Below are 6,539 nucleotides of genomic sequence, written 5' to 3' on the forward strand. Positions count from 1 at the left end.
TGAGGAAGTGGGTACATCTCCTGGGTGAGTCCCTTTTTTTTTTGAGGCTTTGCTGCTTGTGGGCATTTTTTTTTTTTTTTTTTTTTTTTTTTTTTGTCCTTTCACAAAGATAGTGACTCTGGGTAAAATTCCTTGAAGTACAGGTATGGAGGCAGCTAATATGCATGCACATCTTTGGTTTTACTCCTTTAAACGCTTTGGGAAAGCAAATTTTAAACTTACCCAGAATACCTGAGACTGACTGGGAAGAGACTTCCACGGGAGGCAGGCAGGCAAGGAAAGATAAGGATAGGTGGAAACACGTGTGGCTACAATTAAGAGGAAAGAAGCATCCTGTGTAACACAATAGAGTACAGAATCCAGAAAGAGAAATGCCACCATGTCACCCAGCCATACAGTCCACAGACAGTCCTTCGAAGGCTGCTGAGTGCCAGAATATTGCAGAAGTGGTGAAGTATACCCCATATGACCACCTTCCAGCAGCATCACTAAAGTGTCCATGTAACAACAAAGAAAGGGGCACGTTGTCATGACCCCTTGTGTCTTGTTGACAACTATTTCCTCTGGTCAGGCACGTAGTAAGAGTCTGCTTAATATTTGCTGAGTAATCAACAATTGACTGGATGCGAATGATAATTAGATAGGACTGCTTTTGTTTGCTTTATGCTTTGGGTTATCACTGGGATTGAACCTAAGGCCTTGAGAATGCTGGAAAACCAGTTTATCTTTATATTATATTGTCTCACCAAGACCTGGATGTGAATCACATGAATCAGGAGAACCAAAGGAACAAAAGCCAGATGGAAAGACGGGCCTGCCAAGTCTTTACGCAGCCGTGAGGATCCATCACTGCTTCGCTTGCACCGTTTTGCTTGATTTAGTGCCCTGACACTTCATGGTCTTCAAGGAACTCAGGGTTAGTTTCAGGGAAATTGAAAGAGATTGTTTCTCTCACCCTTGCAGAATGGGTATCATACTGGAAGGTAAACGCCTTAATTTTTTTTTTCTTTTGGCAGAACCAGAGATTGAACTCAGACCATTGCGCTTGCCAGGGAAGCAGTTATTCTACTGAGTCATCTCCCCGGCCCCAATTCTTTGGTTTTTTTAGAACACTTGTTTATTGAATACCTATTGTATTGCAGACACTGTTCTAGACACTAGAGATAAACCAATAAACAAACACAGTTACAGAAACAGAAAGTTGTGTTTCTTGCACGTAATGTTTTTCAATCTTACTATAGGTGAAGTATTGTTCAACGGTAAATTGCAGCTAATACAAGTGAATTATCAAGGTAGATATAATGATAACACACATTTTGTAGGTGAGGAAAGTAAAGTACATTTAATTATGATGTCCAGGGCCGGGGAGATGGCTCAGTGGAACAAGCGCTTGCCTGACAAGCACAGGGGCCTGAGTGCAATTCCCAGTTCCATCAAAAAAAAAAAAAAAGAATAATAATAATAATTATGATGCCCAGGTTACAAAAATAAAACAGTAGAGTGAGGCCCCAATGTCATGCATATAACTGAAAGATATATTCTCTAAATCCTGATGTACAACTCTGTCCACGAAGTCTGCGGGCTCCATATCACTATATCCAATGTTTATAGGCTCTCTCCAACTCAGACTCATTTTGTATAATCAAAACTAGCTCAACATCTACTTTAGCAATTGTCTCGTGGCTGCTGTTATAACCTGTGAAATTGATTCAAGTTTTGTAACTCTCTATGTTTCCACTGTAACTTTATTAACTGTTATAACCTGACCAAAGCATGGCCATCTTGTTCTGTATGCGCCATTCTAAATGCTGTAACTTTCCACGTGCCCCATTCTCTACTTGAGAACCTGCAGTTGGGTCTTTCTCATGCTGTCCTTTTGTGCACACCTGAATCTAGTTCCGGCCCAATGCCCTGTTCTTGCCCTCATTCCCAGCTACAAACTGTACCCACCACTGCACCTGTTATTGTTCATTAGAAACAGGTAATTTTTCAACTGTAGCCCCTAGATGAACCCTTGACGTCAGCTTTTGTGGTTTATTGGCGTAAATACTCACTCCCCTCATCCTCCCTGCGCGCACCTCAGCGTCTTGCCGGGGTGTCTGCTGCTGGGTACCAGCTAAAATAAAGCGCTTCTTTTCTTTTCGAGCCTGCCTCATTTTTGAGTTACAACAGTTGCAAACCTCAGGGAATATATTGCCTCTCAGTCTAAGTTGCCTACGCCCTAATCTTTTTTTTTCTCCTTTCTGTCTTCCTGCTGCCTTGCCACAGCCTGGCCTTTGTCTAATTAAACACCAGATACTGCTAGCTTCCGTCTTCCTCACATCTGCCATGACTTTCCTTACCATGGCACGCATGGTGCTTGTACCATCTGGTCTCAGGTTTGCTTCCCTAAAACAGCTGCGTAACAACCTCCACAGTCCAGAAATCATGACTCTGATGAAACAAAAAACCTAATATTCATACTCATGTCATCAGAGTTTGCAGACAAAGCCCCCAGCTCCTTGACACGCCATAATGTGCACCAGGATAATGGGCTTGTTTGCTACCCACACTTCACCTCTCACTTTGGCTCCCTCAGCCCAATAAGCTAATTAAAATCTATGGGATGCACCATCTGTAACTCTGCAAATAATTTGTTTTACTTTAACAAAGCCGTCAGCTTTATGTTTTCTTTTAAAAAAAAACAATTTTATTGAGAAACAAATAGCAATGAGAGTTTCAAAACCAATTAATAGGACAGTTTCAGTAATTAATACATTGCATATTGTTGTCTTCATAAAGGTAATTCATAGTACAAGATGCAGACATGATATCCTGTCCACAAACACTGTTAGTACAAAGCCAAAGCTTTCTATTCACTGAGTTAAGAGAAAGTAGCTGAATATCTATCGTAACTATTTTGAATATACAGATACAAAATGGCTCTGCATGTGTATCCCTTTTTTTTGTTTAGTTTTGGCAGAGATGGGTATTCTGTTGTCATTTAAATATTGTAGGTGTGTGAATTCAGCAAGGTATTCCAATATAGTCCAGTAGTCTATAATAGTAGTGGGTTATCAGTAGGACTGGCAATGTCTGAAGTTGTTGACTTGAGCCTTTTATAGCTCAGCATATTTATATGGCTTTATTTTTATACTTTTCTGCTGGATGTTTAAGACCAAGATAGAGCAAGACCTATGCAACAAGAGTTATAGCTTTTGGGTCTGATAAGGTCAGTCAAATCTGCTCAGGATTTATCCTGAGATCCTGTACCTCAGATTTTAGTTTCTTTGTCAGTGTCAGCTGGGTGGATGAGTCACAGCCATTGCCTGACCAATTTGCTCTCTGTGAAAGACTGAGAGAATGTTTTCTCTCCATGTGACTCTCCTTAGGCAAACTCTACATCATCGATCACTTTCCTCTTTGGCCCCATAATCTCTTTAATCTTTAATCAGAAAATGTGGGACACCACTGAGTTACATGATGTTACAGTACAGGTTCTCCTATGTCCTGAGTCCTCACTGACCTTGAAAGGCTAGAGCCAAAATGTTGGCTGTCCTCACAGCCCTTCTTTTTCTCTAATTTTTGGTCTGCAAACTTAAATTGTTAACCTTCCAGAAGAGAAGCTTAATGATATTATTACCCTCTAAGATAGGCAGTTGAGCTTAACCTCACTATCTGTCTAGATGTTTGATATTCAGCTTTATGTTTGCATCAAGACAAAGCCAACTCATTCTTTTGGTGCCAGTCAAGAGTTTTCTTAACCTTGTCCATCTAAGTTAGGTAGCCTTTCTGAGTTCCTTGGTAGTTCTTACTTAGCACATTATTATTTGTGTGTCTGACTTTTCCTCCAGACCGCACTTTCTTTGTGACCTGGAACAGTGACATCATAACTAGTGCACTTACACGCAGGAGAATGTCTGCCTAGGAGTGAAATCTTAAACAGCAGCAACAACATGAAGGAAAGAAATAGTAGTTACACTAATTATTTTCTCCCAGGCAGTAAGTAAGCAATGAATTAATCCAAATGGGGGGATATTTTCAAGCAAAATTTGGCATAAGAGGAAGAAGGATTGTGGAATTAAAGCAAGGATGGGATCAAAAATCTTGCTCCAAGCAGATCAGATCAGCAGCCTGCTCACTTGCTATCAGCCAAATGCAAAGCAGCAGCCACAGCTGCCTTTTTCTTGAAATCTGAATAGAAGGACAGTTTTCAGTGGTTTAGCAGCTGCAGATTGCTAATAATTGCAGATACCAGCTTAAACAGGAGCAAGTGAAGTTGATCAGATTAAAATACAGAGAAGATTGGAAATGAGAAAGGCAGAATTCAAAATATTCTTCAGTGGAGTATTTGACCAGCCAAGGACTAAAGCCTCTGATGATTAGATCTCAGTAATTTATGCCAAAGGGAAAATGCTAGTAAGGAAACAGAACAAGACCTAATCTCCCTTGAAAATAAGGAGATCTTATCTCAAGTCTGAAACTCTCTCTTCTCCTGATATTAGATAAGTCACCTTATCTTCATCCTCTTTAAATTAGAAATAGCAAGATCTCTTCTGCTAATTGCCTGGGTGTTTAGAAGTTCAAATGAGAGTAAGACTGAATTCTAGATAAAGTCAAGGGTGTGTCAGTGTGTTTGGTGACACGGCTGTTTAAAGGCCTTACTGCCAACCCTTCACCAGGAGATGATATAAAAGCAATAGCTCTCTTTGGGTGTGTTATTACCCAGTAGAATGCGTTTTAGAGCCCTGTGTATCATTTTTAGTGGGCGATGATGGGAGGAGCCACTAAAATTGAATGTGTAGAGGTCACCGATGCTTGTTGCCCTACAATAAGCGGAACTGTCCTATGCCATGAAGAATTTCTAGCCTATGGTAAGACTTTATGGTATCTGAAGTGAAAAAGAAAAAAGAAAATGTTACAGTTAGCGGAAGTTAAAAACAAAGGTCTCAAATTGTTTGTTCACCTGCACAAGCGTGCCTGCCCCAAGGGCATCAGACCAAAGTCTAGTCAGGTTGGCTGCTACATCTAGAAGGAAGATGCTTTTGAAATATACTCCTGTGCACTCTAGCTCCACTGTTCACCCAGATAATATATTTGCATTACATTAATTCATTCTGATTTTCAAAATAGTAATTGCCATAAAAATCTGGGGAATACTGAAAGTTGGTCTTTAGAAAGTATAATAAGATTTCTTTTTCATAATTTCAAAGAATTTTATTTCAATAGCAATGTTAATCATGGTATTTGAGCTATACAAACCTCCATTTGTCTATCTTTTTCTATTGATCTTCTCTTTTATGTGTGTATGCAAACACTCTTAATTTAACATACATGCTGATACCAGTACTTACCCAATTAATTTTATTTTTTATCTCTTCCTAAATGCTTTTGCAAAACAATGAAAAGGACAAATAATTTCCCACCTAATTTTCATCAGAAATAAGTCTTTGTTCTATCAAAGAGGTTGAATATATTTCAGATAGTACTAGGATTTTACATTGATTTGAAAAACAATCAATATGATAACAAATGTTATGCTAGAGCCTTAGTAAAGAACATGCCATATGTCTGCAGCTAAACATTCTGTATTTATTATTGCAAGGATGATTATTTTTTTAAGAAGATGCTGGCAATCTACAGTTAGTGGCATGACTTTGCATTCTGAGAAAAAAGATATTTATTCCAAAAGGTGTTAAAGAGCAATTTCATGATTGTTAAAGTCAGTACCAAGCCCTGTTTGTGACATTAATTCTATTTTAGGGCAATTCAAAACATTGAGAGAATGTTCACACCAGCATCAATAAAGCATGTCTTCCATGCATCTGCCACATACTGTACTAGGCTGAAAACTCTTCAGACTAACAGAGAGAAGCAAAATGATAAACGGAGTCAAAGAAAAAAATTACATTATATTGTTCAGAGAGACATTGTATTTGTAATTCCAAAAGGAAGACACTGAGCTCTCCTAGAAAGCTCTGACAAACTCTTGCAGGAAACTTGTCTTTACATCAAGCATAGAGGTATATTTCCACCAGGGACATATTGTATTCATAAAGAAAGATGAGTATCTAAATCACTCAGGAAAGTCACAGAGGAAATAAAACTTCAGCTGTGTTTTAAGCAGGGCATAGAAGTTTTCTCCAGTAAGAGACACAGAAAACTTCAGCAAAATAAAGAATATGTAGAAATTACTTAGCACAGTGGCATAGGTAACGCACTAAAAATTCCAGTTGACACATCACTCTGTATTCATACAATATCAGCAACCATTGCCAATAACTTAATGGGTAATTATGACTTAGGCCTGGTGAGATAGCTCAGCAGCATAAGTACCTACCTGGTAAGCACAGGTTCGAGTTCAATCCCTGAGATAGATAGATAGATAGATAGATAGATAGGTAGATAGATAGAGTAATTATACCTTTATCAATAGACATGTATGGCAAAAGCTATAACATTCAGAGAGAGAGAGAGAGAGAGAGAGAGAGAGAGAGAGAGAGAGAGAGAGACAGAGAGAGAGAGAGAGAGAGAGAGAGAGAGAGAGAGAGACAGAGAGA

The sequence above is a fragment of the Octodon degus genome, unplaced genomic scaffold (genome assembly GCF_000260255.1).
Source record: "Octodon degus isolate 3935 unplaced genomic scaffold, OctDeg1.0 scaffold00058, whole genome shotgun sequence".
In the NCBI taxonomy this organism is placed as follows: domain Eukaryota; kingdom Metazoa; phylum Chordata; class Mammalia; order Rodentia; family Octodontidae; genus Octodon; species Octodon degus.